Raw genomic sequence first — 23385 nt, 5'->3', positions numbered from 1 at the left:
GACAACACAGTTTTCAACCCGGGCACCTCAGAAAAATTAAACCTTTTTTTTTTTTTATTGGTTTTTTTTGGTTTTGGTTTTACAACCAATATAGCTATTGTTTTGACGTAATAGCTGGTGGCAGAGTGGCAGCAGAAGGTAATTCTGTGTACCCTGGCAGTGGGAAACACAGACAGACAGCAGCAGCAGGAGGAATGGAGGAGCAGTGTGAGCAGCTATTGTTGTGACGTAATAGCTGGTGGCAGAGTGGCAGCAGACGGTAATTCTGTGTACCCTGGCAGTGGGAAACACAGACAGACAGCAGAAGGGCAGTACACAGCAGCAGCCCACTGTAGGTGTGAAATGTGTGGCTGCAGGCGACGTAATAGTCAAAGTGAACCAGGCTGGCTTAGTGAGCAGGAGCCAGGAGGTGGTAAAGGGTGGTAAGGCACATTAACGATGGTACTAAGTTCCGGCAGCCAGTTCATGTCCCCCTCTCGCCGACAACAGGGGCCAGGAACTCGCCTTCCACCCACGCCTGGTTCATCTTGAGAAACGTCAGTCTGTCCACAGACTTGTGAGACAGACGTGAGCGTTTCTCGGTGACCACGCCACCAGCTGCACTGAAGCAGCGCTCGGACAGCACGCTGGAAGGGGGGCAGGACAGCACTTCCAGGGCGTACTGCGCCAGCTCGCTCCAGATCTCCATGCGCTTGACCCAATACTCCATGGGATCAACAGGGGCATCGCTGTCAAGCCCGCTGTAGGACCCCATGTAGTCAGCCACCATGCGGGTCAGGCGCTGGCTGTGACCGGAGGAGGATGCTGCTGCATGCATCTCCTCTCTAGTCACTGCTGCCGGAGCCTCTACAGTCCTGTAGAGCTCGTGGCTGAGAGACAGCAGGTCTGTGGGGCGCTTGCTGCTGCTGGATGCAGGCACCTGCTGCTGCCTCTGTGCTGGCTGCTGGACAGTGGGGGTGGAAGGCTGGGGGAAGGCTTCCTCCAAGCGCTCAACAAGGGCCTGCTGCAAGCTCCTTATTTGTTGCGCTGGGTCTCCTCCTGCAGGCGGCAGGAACTGGCTCAACTTCCCCTTGAGGCGTGGGTCCAACATCATGCTGATCCAGATGTCCTCCCTCTGCTTCATCTGGATCACCCTGGGGTCCCTGCGCAGGCACGTCAGCATGTGCGCTGCCATTGGGAAGAGGCGGGCCACGTCTGCTGGCACATCGACGTCAGTGCTGTCCTCCTCATCCTCCTCCTCTGCTGCCTCATCCTCTCTCCACCCCCGCACCAACTCAGCTGCACTGCGCTGATCCCCCTCATCAGCAGCCAGGTCAGGGACCTCCACCAAGTCCTCCTCCTCCTCCCCCTCAGAGGTGGACTGTGCAGCTGCTTGCCGCTCCTGCTGGTCCAAGGCTGCCGCTCCCTGTGCCAGCAAAGCATCGAGTGCCCTGTTCAGCAGAGAAACCAGGGGCACCCACTCGCAGACCATAGCATGGTCCCTGCTCACCATGTTTGTGGCCTGCAGGAAGGGAGCCAGCACTAAGCACACCTGCTGCATGTGCCTCCAGTCATCATCGGGGACGATGGACGGGATGTTGCTGGTCTTGTCCCTTCTCTGAGCTGCGGAAACAGTGGCCAGGGCAAGGTAGTGGTTGACAGCGTGCTTCTGTTCAACCAGACGCTCCAACATCGCCAGGGTGGAGTTCCAGCGAGTCGGAACGTCAATGATCAGCCGATGGCGTGGCAGATCCAGCTCCTTTTGCACGTCTTCCAGGCTCGCACAGGCTGCAGCCGAGCGCCGGAAGTGACGCACAACGTTCCTTGCCGTTTCCAGCAGCTCGTCCATCCCCTGGTAGGTGCGCAGGAACTTCTGCACCACCAGGTTCAGCACGTGGGCAAGACAGGGGATGTGGGTCAGGTTTCCCCTGTCTATGGCAGCAACCAGATTGGCCCCATTGTCGGACACCACCTCTCCGACTCTGAGGCCTCTGGGGGTCAGCCAAATCCGCTCCTGCTCCTGGAGTTTGGCCAACACGTGGGCTGCCGTCAGCTTGGTCTTGCCAAGGCTGACCAAGTGCAGCAGCGCTTGGCAGTGGCGGGCCTTCACACTGCTGCTGAGGCGGGGGGTTTGGCCAGGTGTGGCGGAGGATGGCAGAGGATCGGAGGAACCCGCTGCAGTTCCCCTGACCCTGCGGGGTGGCACCACCCACTGTGTTGCTGCTGCTGCTGTGCCCGCTGCTGCTCTCCCATCCTCACCCCCTTCCACCAAGCTGACCCAGTGGACAGTGAAGGACAGGTAGCGGCCTGTCCCGAAGCGGCTGCTCCAGGAGTCCATGGTGACGTGGACCCTTTCACCAACCGCGTGCTCCAGCCCTCGCTCCACATTGGCCATCACAAAGCGGTGCAGTGCAGGAATGGCCTTGCGGGCGAAGAAGTGTCTGCTGGGGAGCTGCCAGTCTGGGGCTGCACAAGCAAGCAGCGCCCGCATGTCGCTCCCCTCCTGCACGAGCGTGTACGGCAGGAGTTGGGAGCACATGGCCCGTGCCAGCAAGCCGTTCAGCTGCCGCACGCGACGGCTGCTGGGAGGCAGAGCCCTAACCACCCCCTGGAAGGACTCGCTCAAAAGGCTCTGGCGTGCCTTTTTGCTGGCACGGGAATCAGCAGACGGAGCAGAGGAGGCCAATGAGGACTGGCTGCCAGAACAGGCCTCAGTGTCGGCGGCAGGAGTTGCAGAGGGGGGAGGAGCAGGGCGTTTCCGCACTCCTGCTGGTGCTGCTGGAGGAGCAGGAGGGCGGGTGGCTGCTGTTGCTGCTGCTGCTGCTGAAGGCTGTGCAGTGATGGGATTGGTGCCACTGCCAGCACCAGATGCCTTCAGCCTCTGGAACTCCTCATGCTGGTGGAAGTGTTTCGCAGAAAGGTGGTTGATCAGCGAGCTGGTGCTGAACTTCAAGGGGTCTGCACCTCTGCTCAACTTCCGCTGACAGTGGTTGCAAGTGGCGTACTTGCTGTACACTGTGGGCATGGTGAAAAACCGCCAGATTGGTGACAAAAACATCCCCCTACGGCATGGAAGCGCTGCTGCCTGTTTCCCTGTGGTGGTTGGGGGGGGGGGGGGGTCTTGGGTGCGGCTGGTGGTGGTACTGGCTGATGCTGCTGCTGCTGCTGCTGAGCCTGAGACACCAGCAGGCTGTGGGACGCTGCCAATGCTTGCAATGATGCGCCTCCTTGCAAGGCCCACAACCGCATCCTCCTCCTCCTCCTCAGAGCTGCTGAGGACGACATCCTCTGGATGTGTTGGCACCCAGTCTCTGTCTGTCACCGGGTCATCATCATCATGCCCCTCCTGAAACATGTCCTGCTCTGATGATGACCCCCCAAACTCCTCTGCTGATGCATGGATGGGACGCTTGACTGTCGCCACAGTCTTGCTGTCCAATCCCTCCTCCCCCAAAGTGCCCATCAGCATCTCCTCCTCCAAATCGCCAACAACAGCATTCAATTGACTCATCATGCCTGGGGTCAAAAGAGTGCTGAATGAGAGGTCGGCGACTGACGGTGAACTGGCCTCCTCCCCAGACCCTGCTGGGCGGCTGCTGCGAACAGGGGTGGTGGTGGTGGTGGTGGTGAGGGTGGAGGCCTCGGATGCAGAGCTGATGGCGGGCTGCTCATCCTCCGTCATGAGTTGCACCACAGTGTCTGCATCCTTTTCCTCAATGGGACGTTTCCGACCCGGCTGGAGGAAAATGGGAGCAGGTGCTACACGCTGCTGCTGCTGTGTCTCTGCAGCGTGAGTTGCAGATGCTCCTCCTGGGCGGCGCCCAAGGCGTCCACGGCCAGTGGCTATGGGAGGAATGTTAGCCACTGACGCTGCTGCTGCTGCTGCGGAACTGTGCATGGTGGCGCGCCCGCGGCCGCGGCTTGCCACAATGCTGCTCCCTCTCTTCCTGATTCCCTTGCTGCCCTTCCCCTTGCCCAAACCGCGCTGGCTGCCACTTCCAGACATCTTCAATGTTTTGGGCGTATAGACAAAAGTTTTGTAAAAGGGCGGGTGAAAAGTGGGGTACTTTAATGGAGTGGGTTGGTTGGTGAGGTGACTGAGTGAGTGTCCCCTAGTACAGTAAGTAAGTATTAACAGTCAGGAAGTACAACTAGCAGTTACAATAATCAGTAGTAGTAATCACAAGTAAATTTAGTGTGTGTACACTCAGACAGTGAGTGCACGCACGCAGGAGCTAGTAGCCTATGGACACAGTGACTGAGTGTCCTAGACTCCTAGTACGGTAAGAGTAAGTAAGTAGTAACAGTAAGTAGAACTAACTAATAACAATAATCAATCAGCGATCAGAAGGAAATGGAGTGTGGGTGGTGTGTGTACACTCAGACAGTGAGTGCACGCACGCAGGAGCTAGTAGCCTATGGACACAGTGACTGAGTGTCCTAGACTCCTAGTACAGTAAGTAGTAACAGTAAGTAGTAGAACTAACTAATAACAATAATCAATCAGCGATCAGAAGGAAATGGAGTGTGGGTGGTGTGTGTACACTCAGACAGTGAGTGCACGCACGCAGGAGCTAGTAGCCTATGGACACAGTGACTGAGTGTCCTAGACTCCTAGTACAGTAAGAGTAAGTAAGTAGTAACAGTAAGTAGAACTAACTAATAACAATAATCAATCAGCGATCAGAAGGAAATGGAGTGTGGGTGGTGTGTGTACACTCAGACAGTGAGTGCACGCACGCAGGAGCTAGTAGCCTATGGACACAGTGACTGGGTGTCCTAGACTCCTAGTACAGTAAGAGTAAGTAAGTAGTAACAGTAAGTAGTAGAACTAACTAATAACAATAATCAATCAGCGATCAGAAGGAAATGGAGTGTGGGTGGTGTGTGTACACTCAGACAGTGAGTGCACGCACGCAGGAGCTAGTAGCCTATGGACACAGTGACTGAGTGTCCTAGACTCCTAGTACAGTAAGTAGTAACAGTAAGTAGTAGAACTAACTAATAACAATAATCAATCAGCGATCAGAAGGAAATGGAGTGTGGGTGGTGTGTGTACACTCAGACAGTGAGTGCACGCACGCAGGAGCTAGTAGCCTATGGACACAGTGACTGGGTGTCCTAGACTCCTAGTACAGTAAGAGTAAGTAAGTAGTAACAGTAAGTAGTAGAACTAACTAATAACAATAATCAATCAGCGATCAGAAGGAAATGGAGTGTGGGTGGTGTGTGTACACTCAGACAGTGAGTGCACGCACGCAGGAGCTAGTAGCCTATGGACACAGTGACTGAGTGTCCTAGACTCCTAGTACAGTAAGTAGTAACAGTAAGTAGTAGAACTAACTAATAACAATAATCAATCAGCGATCAGAAGGAAATGGAGTGTGGGTGGTGTGTGTACACTCAGACAGTGAGTGCACGCACGCAGGAGCTAGTAGCCTATGGACACAGTGACTGAGTGTCCTAGACTCCTAGTACAGTAAGAGTAAGTAAGTAGTAACAGTAAGTAGAACTAACTAATAACAATAATCAATCAGCGATCAGAAGGAAATGGAGTGTGGGTGGTGTGTGTACACTCAGACAGTGAGTGCACGCACGCAGGAGCTAGTAGCCTATGGACACAGTGACTGGGTGTCCTAGACTCCTAGTACAGTAAGAGTAAGTAAGTAGTAACAGTAAGTAGTAGAACTAACTAATAACAATAATCAATCAGCGATCAGAAGGAAATGGAGTGTGGGTGGTGTGTGTACACTCAGACAGTGAGTGCACGCACGCAGGAGCTAGTAGCCTATGGACACAGTGACTGAGTGTCCTAGACTCCTAGTACAGTAAGTAGTAACAGTAAGTAGTAGAACTAACTAATAACAATAATCAATCAGCTATCAGAAGGAAATGGAGTGTGGGTGGTGTGTGTACACTCAGACAGTGAGTGCACGCACGCAGGAGCTAGTAGCCTATGGACACAGTGACTGAGTGTCCTAGACTCCTAGTACAGTAAGAGTAAGTAAGTAGTAACAGTAAGTAGAACTAACTAATAACAATAATCAATCAGCGATCAGAAGGAAATGGAGTGTGGGTGTGTGTACACTCAGACAGTGAGTGCACGCACGCAGGAGCTAGTAGCCTATGAACACAGTGACTGAGTGTCCTAGACTCCTAGTACAGTAAGAGTAAGTAGTAACAGTAAGTAGAACTAACTAATTACAATAATCAATCAGCGATCAGAAGGAAATAGAGTGTGTGTTGTGTGTGTACACTCAGACAGTGAGTGCGCACACGCAGGAGCTAGTAGCCTATATGAACAGTGACAGTGAGTGTCCCTACGGGTACAGTAAGAGTAAGTAGTAAGTAAGTACAACTAACAATAATCTATCAGTAATCAGAAGGAAATAGAGTGTGTGTACACACAGACGGTGAGTGAGTGCACACACGCAGGAGCTAGCTAGTAGCCTATAAACAGTGACAGTCAGTGAGTGTCCTACTCCTAGTACAGTATAACTACAATACTATTAGTAAAGGACAGCAGAAATACTGGTATAGATGATGAGAGAAATAAACAGAGGACAGCTGCCCACAGAGGCAAGGCCCCCCTGAGGCCTAAACCTGTAAGCTTGCAGCAGCTGCCTGTCTCTAATGTAACACACAAGCTACTAACTAAAATACAATGTCTATCTAAATAACAACAATACAGGTGTATATGGCAGGTGTAGGTGAGCAAAAACGCTAGGTAAATGAACACAATAGAGCACTTGCTAAGCCAAAGCACAAAGGAGCAGATCTCTCTCTGTACAAGTCTCAGGCAAGCATGGAAAACCCGAACATGGCGGCCGCTATTTATAGGGTAGGGGCTGGCCAGGGTCCCCCTCTGTGATTGGCTGCCGTCAGAGGGCCTGGGAGCCCTCTGATTGGCTCTAAGCACATCAATCTGGGCTATGACGCTATTCGAGCTCGGTACCGAGCTCGAATAGCGCCGGTTTGCTCGAATAGCTCGAATAGTGAATGGGCTATTCGAGTGTTCTCGAATAGCCCATTCGAATAGCTCCAGCTATTCGGAGCTCGAATACCGAGCTCGAATAGCTGAAAAAGAGCTCGAATATTCGAGCTACTCGAATATTCGAGCTCTGCTGAGCACCACTAGTAGTTATTATGGACAATTATGGACAATTATCAGGAGCAGCCTCACCTTCTGGATCCACATCTAGGTAAGCTATTTTCATAACCATAGACAATAGAGTCTGGGCCAGAAAGGCACCTCCAGGCTGCAGAGAAATGTTGCTAATGTTAATAAGTGTGAAGCCAGTTGACACTTCACTTTGTAAACAGATCACTTTGTGAACCTGTCAGGGCCGCTATATCAGGATCATGGCTTCAAAGTGATAGGTTCAGATCAGGGTCATGGTGTAACGATCGGTGAAGCACAGAGAGGATCTGATTACCGGTGATCTGCAGTATCACTGGGAATACAGATATATACCAGATTATAAGTGATCTGCAGTCTCACCGATAATCCTATATACTAGATAACCTCTGTTCACCTGAGTAGAGTGTAGTGTTTGGTGTAACAGTAACACTTTGAGGACTAGGCCTCAGTGCAGCAAGGAGTACTGCACAGATTCCTTCTGCAGACCTGAGCTCTCCAAGACGAGAGGAGTCAGATTGACAGTAGGAAGGATGTCTGGAAGTGACCCTCAGGAGGAAAGGTCGCTAACAGAGCGAGGAACCGCCTCTAACGGTAAGGTCGGTTCTCGAGGTCGGACAAGCCAGGTCGTACACACAAGGACAGATAAAGTACAAGATCAGGAGGCAAAGGCGGAGTCTAAGTACAGGCAGGGTTCAGTAACGGGGTATCAGAAATATCGAGGTACAGAATCAGGAGGCTGAGGCGGAGTCTAGAAACTCGCCGGGGTTCGGCAACAGGGTATCAGAAATATCAAGGTACAAGATCAGAGTTCAGAAGGGTAGTCAAGGCAGGCAAAAGTCATAACAAAAAATCACAATCAAACTAGTACTTTAAGCTATCAACAAAATCTAGCTAAGTGTAGGATTACAGCTCCAGCTGGTCCTGGCACACTTGCGGATCTGACTACGGATCTGGGTGCTTCCACATATGTGATCGCACGCCAGACAAAGAGCAAGTGAACAACCAGCAGTATATATACTCTAGGACCTTTCCAGGACCTCCCTAATTGCTGGTCCAATGAGAGCAGTGGAATTTGTCAGCTGACCCAGCTGGTCAGCCAACAACCTTCTAACTGCTATTTAAACTCTGCCTCTGTGCTCGCGCGCGTGTAAGTCTGAATCTTGGTGGACTATCAGTCCCAGCCACACCAGTACTGTCTTGCAATGTATCCAGTGAACTGAGTGCGGGAGCCGCCTCCGATGCGGATTCCGCCGCTCTGCCTAAGCGGCATGCGGCGTTTTTTCCGTGTTGTGACGCCATGCTGGACGCGGAAACAGCCGCCTCCCCTTGAGAGGCAGCGGCTTTTCCGCGTTTCATCACACATGGCTACAGAGTCATTGCTTCAGATCAGGTTCATGGTGTCAGAACAGGGTCAGGACTCCAGTCAGTGGCTCAGATCGGTCATGCCATTGAGTCGTGGGTTCAGATCAGGGGTGTGGCTCCAGAGTCACGGGTTCAGATCACGGTCATGGCGTCAGATCACGGTCATGGCTACCGAGTCATGGGTTCAGATAATGGTCATGGCGTCGGTCATGGGTTCAGATCAGGGTCATGGCTACAGAGTCATGGGTTCAGATCAAAGTCATGGCTTCAAATCAGGGCTGTGGCATCAGTCATGGGTTCAGATCAGAGTCATGGGTTCAGATCAGGATAATGGTGTTTAAATTTCGAACAGATTTCTGACTCTGATGCCTATTATAATTTGTATGTAATCAAAAGTAAACCAATTCAGTTATAAAGTTTTTTTTTTTTTTTTTTTTTTTTTTTTTTTTTTTTTAATTACTATTTAGTATTTATATAGCTCCGACACCTTACGCAGAGCTGTACACAGTATATTGTCTTGTCACTTAAAGAGACACTGAAGCGAAAAAAAAAAATGATATAGTGAATTGGTTGTGTACTATGAATAATTACTAGAAGATTAGCAGCAAAGAAAATATTCTCAGTTTTATTTTCAGGTATATAGTGTTTTTTCTAACATTGCATCATTCTATAATATGTGCAGATTACACAACACTCAGCATTCAAAATGAGTCTTTTCAGAGCAGTCTGTGAAGTAATGACCTCTCCTCTAGCAAAGGAAAAGTAAATAGTCCAGGAACAGTTGAGATAATAAAAGTCAGAGAACAGCCCTCTCCACGACTAACTTAGTCGGAGAGCTTAATGGCTTGTTTGAATAGAGATAACAACTGGAGTTTCTCAACTCTTCCTGTACTGGAAACAATTACACTGATGTATCTGATCTTAATGTTTTATTTCTTAGCTGTGCTACACATACAAATCATAATAGGATCATTTTTTTTTCGCTTCAGTGTCTCTTTAAAGAGGAATGTTAACCAAGGAATAAACTCCATTCCAGTCAGTAGCTGATACCCCCTTTCCCATGAGAAATCTTTACCTTTTCTCTAATAGATCATCAGGGGAGTCTGTCTGGCTGATATTGTGGTGAAACGCCTCCCACAGTGTAATGTCATGACCGTGGTCCTGACCGTTTGCTCTCTGAGAACCTCATTGCATTGTGGGAAAAACCTGCTTTCTCCAACTGTCAAGCAAGCAGTATTTCACTCTGTGCATAGAACTCTCAGTAATGAACATTCCGCACAGATCACCTGGCAGAACTAAACACGTCACCACCAGTGATACATCTCAGAATGTTAATCAGGGAGAGGAAAGATTTTACAATGAGCAAACACTGACTAAATGATCTGTAAATACTATTGGAAACTGTTTCTCAAACCTGTCCTCGTGACTCCCCAGCGGTGCATGGTTTGCAGGCAACCTCACTTATGCACAGGTGGGGTAGTTAGTGTCTCAGCTAGGTGGATTCCATGTAGCTGTGACACTAATTACCCCACCTTTGCATAAGTGAGGTTGCCTGCAAACCATGCACTTTTGGGGAGTCACAAGGACAGGTTTGAGAAACTCACAATAAGCAATTTTATTGTAATTTTCACTACAATTCCTATTTAATTGTCCCTCAGAGGGGCTCACAATTGAATGCCTACCATAGCCCCATGTCTATATTGTGTAGTGTATGTATCATAATCTGTATGTTTTGGGCATGTAGGAGGAAACTGGAGTGCCCGGAGGAAACCCATATAGACACGGGGAGAACATACAAACTCTGTCCTTTGTTATAAGGTTACTGAATAGCCAATACGATGCAAATAATTCATAGATGTAGAATTATGCAACATTCTGGTTAGTTCATTTAAATGGAATACATTTGCATAATTCTGCATAATCGCAGTTTTATTTGCATATTATTAACCACTGACACATCTATAGCCTTTCATTTGTGAGGATTGTATATTATCTGGATGGCAGGGATATTATCACAATGGCAGGGATGACACGCATGGCATGGTAGGAAATGTATATTTACCATTTATTTCCTGTACGTATGTGTAATTGGAGGAGGTTGGGCATGCTGTGGATAAAGAAATCTGAGTTGGGAGTTTTGCTTGTCCGAAGCCCTGCATAGCAGTGTGCTGATAGGTGCATTACTTATGTGTTACCACTAGGAGTCTCCAGAGCTCTCATCTCTCTCCTGGCTCAGTGCAGTGATAGCAGTCCTGCTTTGTCTTGCAGGGTGGATGTTGGAGTTACTGCTGGATATTATACAGGATAAATCCTCCTCGCCTGATTTCTTCCAACTGGCCATCACATTCCTCCTTATCATTTCTAAGGTAAGTCAGACAAACCCTGGCCTGGGTTTGCTCTCTGAAGGCCGGTGACACTGATATAGACTGTTAGTATCTTACCATGTCAGCCATCAGTAAAAGCAAGAAGATTTGAATCAAGATGATGCTATTTACAGTGCTGCCCATAATTATTCATATCGCTGACAAATTTTGACTTCAAGTTACTTTTATACAACCAGCAAGTAATTTTTTTTGAGCAGAAATGTGTCTCCCAAAGGATGACTATGTACAAGAGGCATTATTGTGTGTGTGTGTGTGTGTGGGGGGGGGGGGGGGGGGGGGTAGAATCTCAGCTTTTATTTACATTTGAGCAAAAAGTGTCCAGTCCAAAATTATTCGTACCCTTCTCAATAATCAATAGAAAACCCCCCATTGGCTATTATAGCGATCAAACGCTTCCTATAATTGCAGACCAGCTTTTTGCAAGTCAAGACTGTGGCTGGGCCACTTCAAAACGTTAATGTTGTCTGCTGCGAGCGATCACGAATTATCGTGCACAATTGCGAATTATATTTAATGTGAAAATGACCACGTTTTGCGTCAAAATTCGCAATTGAACCTGATAGTTCGCGATCGCGTACAAACGTGCAAATGCATGCAAAAATGGCCTTGATATGACTTATCACGGTTTAGTGAATCAAGCCAATACTGTGTTGCATGACCTTGTTTTTCTTGTATTTCTGTGTTGTCGTATTGCTGTATGTCACCCCTAAATATTGTCTGTAACCGAAACTAATGTCCAGCACTGCATAATATTTTGGCTCTTTATAAATACAATAAATAAGTATTTGCAGGTTAGGATAACTGTTTTACCAATTGTGGCCACTAGATGCCAATATTGCACAACCCCCCACCCCTCCACCCCAAGTTACCTGCATTACTACCTGTGGCCACCAGGGGGTGAATGGCATATCTTCCGAATTAGAGAATATCGGAGGATACTAAGTTCTTCATGGCTAGAGGTGGCACTATGGAGCACGTTCCTTGTCCAGGTTCCCCCCTTTGGGAGGCCGTATCTCTGGAGCCCTTAGCCCCAGAAACCCTAAATTTCAGGTGTTTGTAGCAGAGGATCATGGCTACACGTGGGCATAATTGGGGTCAAGCTAGCCCTCCAAGAACCAGAGATACTACACCCCAAAAAAGGAAGTTTTGTTTGGGAGCGTTTTCTGTTAGGAACATCCCAGGCTGTTGACATTTGATATGTATGTAGAAGGCATATTGACCTTCTTACACTACAAATTCGGGGTCACTGGCACCCTCTGAACCGGAGCTTTGCCCCCACATTTTATTGAATTTCGTGCCTGCGTGCCCCTTCTTTGGAGGCCATATCTTCAGAGGCCCTTTCCTCGAGTGGCCCCAAATTTTAGGTGTGGTTATTTAAGTTTAGGGGCTACACGTGGGTACAGGTGCGGTCACACTAGCCCCCCCCCAAAATTGGAGTTACCAGACCCCAAAAATTGAAAGAAAATTGTTCAACTTTGAAATCGTCCAAGTTTGAGCATTCATGGCTTTTGAACCCCAGGGCTCAGAGTTTAGCTTCAGTGCTGCTCGGATATCCCTTTTCAAAATCTGGATTGATCCGGAGACCCAGATATCCGGAACCAGATCGTATATCCGGATTTAACCATTTTGGTATCCGACCCGGATAGGATATCCGACCCCAGTATCCAGGATATATGGGCAAATCCGGATATCTGGATAGAAAACACGGAAGTGGCCTTTAACCGCATAACGCCCACCTTCAGCCAATAGGCAGATGCAATGCCTGGGCCCAAATGACCGCCGGACCTTGCGGGGGGGCGTGGTTATGCGGCGATCGTGTCACGCGATCAGCCGCCGGCAACAGGCTCTGCCCACCTGGCGCAATAACCCGCCGGCCGTTCGGGAGCGCCGGCGGGTTATTAATGTATACAAAGTGTATTATACAGGCTGCCTCCTGCCCTGGTGGTCCCAGTGATCGAGGGACCACCAGGGCAGGCTGCAGCTGGAGCAGTGCTTTTCAGCGCTGCTAGATTTGGGCGCAGCCAGCGCCGCCATAGACTGTAATGGGAATCGGTCTATAGCGGCGCTCAGTGAGTAACATCGGCTTCGTCAGAAGACGGAGCCGAAGTTGCTTAAAAAAATACAATAATTCCCGAATTATTTCATTCCCCCACTATCCATGGCAGCCTGGAGGGGGAATAGTAATTGAAACGGCCCGGACTTTTGCAGCAGCAGGATCAGCCATATACCGCTGTATCCTGCGCCCAAGTCTACCGGTGTCGATTTCAAATGTAATCGCTGCAGCCCCCTAGTATGCACCCAAGCACACTGATTCTGTCCCCTCGCCCTCTGATCACCCACAGCACCCATCAGACCCCACCTCCCAGACCCCTGTTTGCACACAATCACTTCCCTAATCACCCATCAATCACTCCCTGTCACTATCTGTCAGCGCTATTTTTCAGATCAGGTCCTAAACTGCCCCATGGTGGCTCCTGATCACCCCCCCCCCACACACTCTCAGATCCTCCCCAGACACCCCCCCCCCATGTACTGTATACAGCTATCCTTCCCTGTACTCACCCACTGATCACCTGTCAATCGCCCATCCCTGTCACCACCTGTTACTGCCACCCATCAGATCAGACCCTAACCAGCCTCTTGCGGGCATCTGATCACCCACCCACACCATCAGATAGCCCGCAGACCCACCCTCAGATTACTTCCAAAGTGCATTGTTTACATCTGTTCTCCCTTCTAATCACCCATCAATCACCCCCTGTCACCCCCTAGCACACCTACCCATCAGATCGGGCCCTAATTTGCCCCGTGTGGGCTCCTGATCACTCTGCCAGACCCTCAGATCCCCCTCAGACCCCCTTCCGATCACCTCCCCAGTGCATTGATTGTGTTATAAACTGTTCTAAATCACCTTTTTTCCGGCACCAGCAAACTCATCAGCAAGAGTTGCACACACGACTCATCACAGCAAGCAGGAGATAGACTTTCTCAGGCTTCTTCAATATTCACGTTATTTATTCAGGAAACCGAAATACAGATAGATACAGTTCATCATATCCTAGCCAAGCCAATCTTCAAAAATCAATTTCTGCTAACTTGTGACAAGGCACCTCCCAAAAATGTGTGTTTTGGGTTAAATATAGGTGGTATCAGCACCGCAGCAGTGGCCTGTGGCACCCTGGCGGTGTGAGCAGCACAGGCAGCAGGAGCAGGGCAATGCAGCAGCAGCAGCAGGTGTAACGTGTGCCGGGAGCATGCCGGACTTGGCACGTATCACATGGCACTTGGCACGTAACACAATCTTGAAACAGAATCGGATAGCTGAAAAAAGTTTTGATATCCGGATGAGCACCCCTGTTGCTAAGCCCTGTCCCTGCCTTGGTTAGTACATTGCGTGGTACTATTAGTTGCTGAGCCCTTTCCATGTCTTGGTTAGTACATTGCATGGTACTATTAGTTGCTGAGCCCTGTCCATGTCTTGGTTAGTACGTTGCGTGGTACTATTAGTTGCTGAGCCCTTTCCATGTCTTGGTTAGTACGTTGCATGGTACTATTGGTTGCTGAGCCCTGTCCATGTCTTGGTTGGTATGCTGCATGGTACTACTGGTTGCTGAGCCCTGTCCATGTCTTGGTTAGTACGTTGCGTGGTACTATTGGTTGCTGAGCCTTGTCCATGTCTTGGTTGGTATGCTGCATGGTACTACTGGTTGCTGAGCCCTGTCCATGTCTTGGTTAGTACATTGCGTGGTACTATTGGTTGCTGAGCCCTGTCCATGTCTTGGTTGGTATGCTGCATGGTACTATTGGTTGCTGAGCCCTGTCCATGTCTTGGTTAGTACATTGCGTGGTACTATTGGTTGCTGAGCCCTGTCCATGTCTTGGTTGGTATGCTGCATAGTACTACTGGTTGCCGAGCCCTGTCCATGTCTTGGTTGGTATGCTGCATGGTACTATTGGTTGGAAAAAAAGTGGAGTACTTACCTTTGGGAGATGCTTACCTCTCAGTCCTTTTCTGCCTCCTGGATCCAGCACAGAATGCCCCTGCACTCCATGTTTAGCAATATTTTGGCTTCCAGTGCAGAGGCAGTAGAAGCTTTCTGATCGGGCTCCAGCAGAAATAGCCAAGCCCCATCAGGTCTGCTCTACTGCACAGGTGTGAGTTACCTTTGCCTGCACAGCAGAGCAGACCCGATTGGGCTCTGGCAGAAAAAGCCAAACCCAAACAGAGAGCCTCTACTGCACCTGCGCTGGGGCCCTGATGGTAAATATTGCCATGTGCTGCTGTGCCTGCGTAGTGCTGCTTGTTAGGCTAATTTTCAGGGGAACCAGCGCTGGATCCCCAAGGCTACAGAGGATGGGGAAAGTCTCATTAGGATCCTGAGGCTTCCCCTTCTCGAGGTAAGTACTCCATATGGGCTGTTTTTTTTGTTACAGATGTACTTTAATAGCGACAGTATATACTCCTACTGATCAGGGTCTCTTTATTATCAATTCTATGATAGGTCTAGGTAGGACCACCTTTATTTAAATCTATACTAATTTTGGGTAGGGCCTCCCTGAATTGGGAGCACTAGACTAATATACAAATACTGAAGAGGACCTCCTTTAACCCTTACCCTGTGTTTTTTGTTTAATTATATGCGTTGCAGCACCACATTGGTTTGAGACTCCCACAGTGTAATGCAGAGCGGCACATGATATTTACCTGATCTGGTAAATTGGAGGGATATGACTATATATAGCACCACACCATGATATTATAGGAAAGTATAACCATTTTATTCAATAATCACAAAACACCATAGAAAACATGATTAAAAACATCTAAAAAACAAAAACAGACACCATCTCATTGGTTTATTATTATTTATTGTATTTATAAAGAGCCAACATCTTACGCAGCGCTGCACAATAGATAAATGGGTTAACATACAGGTAGAACATACGTAAACTCACAACAAAACAAGATCATGCAAATGATTTGATAACAATACAGTGTCATAGGTCAAAATAGAGACTGTTCGAGTCTACAAGATGGGTGGTTGTGAGTAAGATTGCATAATCAAGCTGGATACGTTAGGGCGGAGGGCCCTGCCGGAGGCTTACAATCCTAAAGGGTGGGGTGGAGACAACAGGTGCGTCTTTTGAGAGGGGGTCTAACAGAACATATTATGGTGCTGGTGTACAGGGATGAGCAGAAACTACGCCAGTGCGAATTTACGCATCGTAGTTCGCATCTACGCATCGTAGTTCATAGGCGAAGTTTCAAACCTACGCTTACGAATTTACGCATAGCGAAGTACCGCTACGCGTAGCTTACGCCCACTATGCGTAGTTAACATGTGTATTGCGTAGTGAACTACGAATGCATTACTCGCGTCTAATTTTCCGCATGCGATTGTATGCATACAAATTTACGCATTGAAAAGGGGAATGTACGCATAGAAGGGTTCCCAATATATGCATTTCTAAAGAAATGAAAGCGTACAATTTTCTGCATAAGGGCATAAGTATCCGCCTACACTACGCTTGGCACTACGCGTAATTGCGTATTTTAACGCGTATTCTACGAAATGCATACGAAGCAAATATTTGTTTTCAAAGCCGTGGTTTGGCGAAGTGTAATTGCGTAAAACTATGCGTATTTCCAGCGTAGCGAAGTTGGCTGACTACGACCATCCCTGCTGGTGTAGGGGGGTATGCGAGCGTGAAGAGGTGAGTCTTGAGAGCTTGTTTGAAGGTATTAAAGGTGGGGGTGAGTCTGAGGGCTGGTGGGAGAGAGTTCCAGAGAGTAGGGGCAGCCCTGGTGAAGTCCTGCAATCGTGCGTGTGACTGAGTTATGCGTGGTGCGACTAGGTGCAGGTCATTGGAGGATCGGAGGGGGCGGGCTGGTATGTGCCTGTGGACCAGATCAGAGATGTAGGTTGGGCAGGTCTTGTGCACTGATTTGTATGGGCGGATCACGTGATGCGCACTGGGCGCCCACGTGACCGCACTGTGAGCATCATAAATATACGGCGTGTTCGCCGATTACATGCAGGACCCCCCACTCTTGACAAAAGCGGTGTGGTATAAGTCAATAATTGGCATACACACAATCTAGGCTATAATAGCATATAATAACACCTGGGTAGCTCAGTAAGAGCCACCGCATCCCAGAAATGGCTTTCAACATAACCTCAAAAAAGAATTTTATAGGTGGATAATTCCCAAAGCTTGGCATATATTTTGAGGGGTTTCTAAACATCCTGGATTGTAGACTCACCACATCCTGATACTAAGAACGCCCTTAAAATACGTATACAACATCAGGTAATAGGTTTGGAACGAATTGACTCTACTATTAGGGGTGGAGATATTATGTCTAGGCTCCTACAGAGGGAAGCTAGGTGGATATATTTCCTGGGATCCAAATCCCCTCAGGGTCTCAATGAGGAAATAGATTTTTCAGGTTTTTTGTAATTATTATTAATGTATTTTTTTGATTTATTGCAGATTATCCTATTGACCTGTATATCATTCAAATTATGAGTGCTATATCATGTGATGGACTTTCAATGGACTGGATACTATGTTCTGTTATGGTTTCTTCATGGACTTCCGTTTTTCCTGCGTCCACTTATTACGTCGCATCAGACCTGTTTTGTTAACCTTTGTCGGTGGACTATAACTTCCTATCTACCTCCACTATACGTACTATTTCCCTTTAATGGATGGACTTTGCTCTATCTGGATTTTTGGACTCCTGTTCCTAATGTCACACAATGCATGGATTACAATTTGTTATATATATATCATATTGCATTTTGCTGTATATGGGTGTTGTATTTGTAATTGTATAGTTATTATATAAAGTTATTCTTGTTCATAACAGGGTGGTGATATATGGATGCTTGAATAATAGTGAATTTGCCCATCACCGCGAATATCCTTTGTTCCAGCTTCTATTGTTAGCTGGAGCGTGTGTTGCTAAATGTTCCTTAGCGCTTTCCATATACTAACTCTTCCTGCGCTCCAAGGTGGTTTACTTCCTTTTAGTCTCTCCCCTCTCCGCATTGGATGGCGGACTATGGGCGGATCCTCCTGCGCTACAAGGTGGTTCACCTCCTCTTAGTCTCTCTCCTCTCCGCATTGGATGGCGGACTATGGGCGGATCCTCCTGCGCTCCAAGGTGGTTCACCTCCTCTTAGTCTCTCCCCTCTCCACATTGGATGGCGGATTATGGGCGGATGTGCATTAGTGAGAAAAAAAGTACCCCTTACTCATAGAGCCCAATTGCTATAAAGAACCAATGCAAATGCATATATCAAAAGTATGAATGATCCTCTATTAATTTCACAATCAAGAACGTTAAAATACATAAAATACCCCCATATGTCCCACAGTAGGTGGACCACCAGTCTTTTACATAAATATAAATATGGTACATATATTCCTAACACCTCAGGCACTGATTTCAAAGTGTGAAAATTAAAGTGCTACGTGCCAGACAATACATAAATACATATATAATCACCATAAGCTGGCTGTGATTGTGGACTGCAACACACATCAGAAGCAGGATATGTATCACAGAGACCACAACCCACAGACCAGTATAACTAACACAGTGCTCATAAAGTGCATGAATCCATCATTTCATCAATACATATAATTGTGCAACTATTACAAAAAGTGCTATTATTGTCGGAACTGAGGTGCTTACTAGTAAGTAGATGATCCTGGTGTGGGTGTGGGTGTGGGGGTGACGTCACAGAGGCGCTCTAACCTATTGCTTGACCCACTGAGGTTAGGTTTGTGAGCAGCACCTGGATTTTTGGCAAATTAATGTGTCATGTGAGCCGATTTGTGCAGTATTGCTCGGTCCATGTATCGGTTCTCACCCTCACAGCAATTGCATTGGACAGGCATCAGGAGACAGTTGGCTTGATGAAAATCCATTGATGCATGACATCCCAAACGCAGTCGCTGGTCTGTAGTCGGTCAGCCAATCAATCTGGTGAGCGTTATATGTATCAGCGGTGTTGGGTGCATGCTGATAGCACACACACGGAGGGTTTCTCTGGTTGTGCAGACTTCACTGGTGGAGGGAGTTGTGTGGACAGCCGTTTTTAAAGCAGGATTACGCTATGTCCTTTCCCTTGTTTGTTTGACATATATACAGGGGGAAGCTGCCAAGGAAAACCGCTGTGTGAATATTAATGAAGCGTGTTTGCTGATGTTTACATATGTCAGCCTCTGGACATCGGAGAGAGAGTATATTATTGTACATTGGCCCTGCTCTATGCAAATGGGATGTGGAATGAAGCACTGATACAACTGAACTGATATATTTAAATCCTGGATTGTGCAGAAGCAAATTGTGTATTCGAGATTGTGCAGAAGCAATTTGTGTATTAGAGTCCAACAATAGAGGACATTGATAAGATAGGACTTGTACTATCTATGTTACTAGTTGGGGACGTTTTATAAAAGCCCTACCTGCCATATAACATATACTGTATATCTGTGCCACATAGTGGGAGCGCTGTACGCACACAAAAAGGCCATTTATTTAGGGAGGTGATACCCCCCAGCGTACTTAGCGATCTACTAGGGTGGAGTCCCATTGTTCTATTTGCTAAGGTTTAAGAGTATAAAGAGGAGCGCCTATACCACACAGGCATTGGATCACATGATGCGCGCTGGGCGCCCACGTGACCGCACTGTGAGCATCATAAATATACTGCGTGTTCGCCGATTACATGCAGGACCCCCCACTCTTGACAAAGCGGTGTGACTGCCGCGATACCGGTAGAGCAGTCTACCGGGGGCCTCTCCATTTCCGGACACCTCCTTGGATGAATCCATACCCGGGTCACGTAAGCCTCTTTCCCCTGATGCCACATACACTGTTTAGACAGTCTCAGCATCCACTCGTTGTACTTGGGCTGATCCTATATATTAACACTTTATGCACTTTTCCCACAGGTTGCTTTTTATGCTATTTGCACAGCTTGAATTTCTACTATTGATGGTATTTTTGTTTATTCCTATATGCACTTTAGTTTATGGCTGTCTGAACCCGGGTTCTACCACTGTGTTTGCTCTTACTGAGCTACCCAGGTGTTATTATATGCTATTATAGCCTAGATTGTGTGTATGCCAATTATTGACTTGTACCAATGAGATGAGGTGTCTGTTTTTGTTTTTTAGATGTTTTTAATCATGTTTTCTATGGTGCTTTCTGATTATTGAATAAAATTGTTATACTTTCCTATAATATCATGGTGTGGTGCTATATACAGTCATATCCCTCCAATTTACTGTTTCATAGTGACTCAGCACACATCTATTTCTCACAGTGGTGCATGAACATTTCTCTTTTGTCCATTTACCTGATCTGGATGCAGGATCAGCTTTCTTCTTCCACCACCGAGTGGCGCTGTAACACTGAAAGCCTCCTTTGGGTACCGATCACATCATATCATGATCTGGATGTAAAGGATGATGTCGGCATTACAGCGCCACTTGGTGGTGGGTGACGAGCCAAACCTGCGTGCAGTTTAGGTTAATATTGTGCTCCCTTTGCCACTTTGCTGGGGGAGGCAGCCCATATATATAGCCTGTTTCAGCAGCCCTGCCCCAAGGTTTAGTACACAAAATAACTCAGATGGGGCTGCTAAAGGGTTAATAAGGAACACTGTGCTGGGGATGGTCAGAGTTGGGCGAACTGTTAGCTGAACTTCAGCCGAACTGTTCGGCTGCCCAACCTGTCATGTCGCTGTGTCTCTTACTACTTCCGGGTCGCAATGACCCGGAGTAGTACGTCTGCGCTGGCCCGGCGGAGCGCGTCCTAGATCGCGCTCCCGTTGCCGGGCACTCTCTGCGCATGTGTATGACGTCACTCATGACATCACACACATGCGCAGAGAGTGCCCGGCAACGGGAGCGCGATCTAGGACGCGCTCCGCCAGGCCAGCGCAGACGTACTACTCCGGGTCATTGCGACCCGGAAGTAGTAAGGGACACAGCGACATGACAGGTTGGGCAGCCGAACAGTTCGGCTGAAGTTCAGCTAACAGTTCGCCCAACTCTAATGGTCAATGAGATCCAAATTTCGAGGCGATGTGCAGCATTATGTAAATTTATGCAGCTTGAACATGAACCAATCAAATCCTGCTGAGGTAAAATCCAGTTGGTCCACTTTCTAGCTGCATACATTTGCATACAAAATTTGCATAGTCCTTCATTAACTGGAAATGATTTGCATCTCCTTGACCATCCCTACACTGTACTAATTCTAGGCATCACCACAGTGGCCTTCTTTTCACATGGCAATATATCCTAGCCAGAGCCGGATTAAGGCCAAATGAGGCCCTAAGCAAAATGGCAGATCTGGGCCCTCCTCCCTCAAGCCACCTCATGTTCCCCACATGCCATCTCTTGTCCCCATGTCCCCTCTGTTCTCCCTGTGCCAACTCTTGTGCCTCTCTGTTTACCCTGTGCTACCTCTTGTGTCCCTCTGTTCCACTTGTGCCACTCTGTTCCCCTCATGTCCCCTCTGTACCACCTTGTAGCCCCTGTGTCACACTGCCACAACTCACACACTGTCTGTCCCACCACAACAGACACTGCCTGTCACACCACAAACCACAACACACACAGACACTGCCTGTCCCACCACAACACACACAATGCCTGTCCCACCACACACCACACACCACACACCACAACACACAACCACACACACACACAAACACACAGAGACTGCAACTTGGGTCAAGAGAAAAGCTTTGTGAAATAATCCAATCATATTTTCAGTGTTCTGAAACTGAACATCGCAACTTTCTCTACCCCTGCCTGCTGTCCTTCTCACCATCTTTGCCTTGCAAATGTCTGATGACTGGGAGCAGTGGTAGATCTCTGCCAGCTAGCTGCCTGGCACTAGTGATAAAGAGGGGACGCGGTTCATGCAGGGAGGGGTAACATGAGAGGGTGTCAGATGGTCCTTTGAAAAGACAGTGGAAATGCCTGCTCTCCTCTCCTAATTCTTCATGCTGAAGCTTATATTCTTGCTGGGATGGGAGGAGAGGGCATAAAGTGCGGGAAAACAGCCAGAGCAGTCACAGGCAATTAAATGCTGCAGGAAGCATGGGCTTCTTCCGTTACAGCAGAACCCGGCTTCCTGTTGTTGCCTGGCAACACACAGCCACAGCTCAGCAGCGTCTGAGGGCTAAACTATTAACTGAAGGGGGGAGAAGAACCTTAGCAGTTAAAAATATAAGCAGCTCTGTTCTCCAGCCTCCTCCGTCCCCTCTGCAGCAGGACCACTCGATCCTTGCTGTTTTTACGAGCCAGCAGCTAGGATACCAGGGCCAGATTACATGCTGATGAGGCCCCAATCAGGTGATTGGAATGAGTTGTGGGATAATCCGACCCTGCCTACCTATCCCTCTAGATTGTAAGCCTTTCAGGCAGAGTCCTCCTCCTTTTGTGTCCTACCTGATCTTGCTCCTCCATTACTGTGCATCCATGATATGCATTGGAGTGTACTCTGCTTGCCTAATCCCCATGCTCCCATCCAGTGACTGACTAAGCATTACCTTGTACTCATATAGCTTGATTTACTAAACCGTGATAAGTCCTATCACGGCAGTTTTCTCACGCATTTTCGTGATTGCATGTGATTGTGAATTATCGTGTGCAATTGCGAATTATGGCAATTGTGATTTTTTTTTCACACGCAAACAATGTTTTGCGTGAAAATTTGCGATTGCACCTGATAATTCGTGATCGCGTACAAATGTGAAATGCACGGAAAAATGGCCTTGATATGACTTATCACGGTTTAGTTAATCAAGCCAATACTGTGCTGCGTGACCTTGTTTTTCTTGTATGCCTGTGTTTTCGTATTGCTGTATATCACCATGTCACCCCTAAATATTGTCTGTAACCGGAACTAATGTCCAGCGCTCCGCCAGGCCAGCGCAGACGTACTACTCCGGGTCATTGCGACCCGGAAGTAGTAAGGGACACAGCGACATGACAGGTTGGGCAGCCGAACAGTTCGGCTGAAGTTCAGCTAACAGTTCGCCCAACTCTAATGGTCAATGAGATCCAAATTTCGAGGCGATGTGCAGCATTATGTAAATTTATGCAGCTTGAACATGAACCAATCAAATCCTGCTGAGGTAAAATCCAGTTGGTCCACTTTCTAGCTGCATACATTTGCATACAAAATTTGCATAGTCCTTCATTAACTGGAAATGATTTGCATCTCCTTGACCATCCCTACACTGTACTAATTCTAGGCATCACCACAGTGGCCTTCTTTTCACATGGCAATATATCCTAGCCAGAGCCGGATTAAGGCCAAATGAGGCCCTAAGCAAAATGGCAGATCTGGGCCCTCCTCCCTCAAGCCACCTCATGTTCCCCACATGCCATCTCTTGTCCCCATGTCCCCTCTGTTCTCCCTGTGCCAACTCTTGTGCCTCTCTGTTTACCCTGTGCTACCTCTTGTGTCCCTCTGTTCCA

The sequence above is a fragment of the Hyperolius riggenbachi genome, chromosome 12 (assembly GCF_040937935.1).
Source record: "Hyperolius riggenbachi isolate aHypRig1 chromosome 12, aHypRig1.pri, whole genome shotgun sequence".
NCBI classification, from domain to species: Eukaryota; Metazoa; Chordata; class Amphibia; order Anura; family Hyperoliidae; genus Hyperolius; species Hyperolius riggenbachi.
This window is presented reverse-complemented; position numbering follows the sequence as displayed.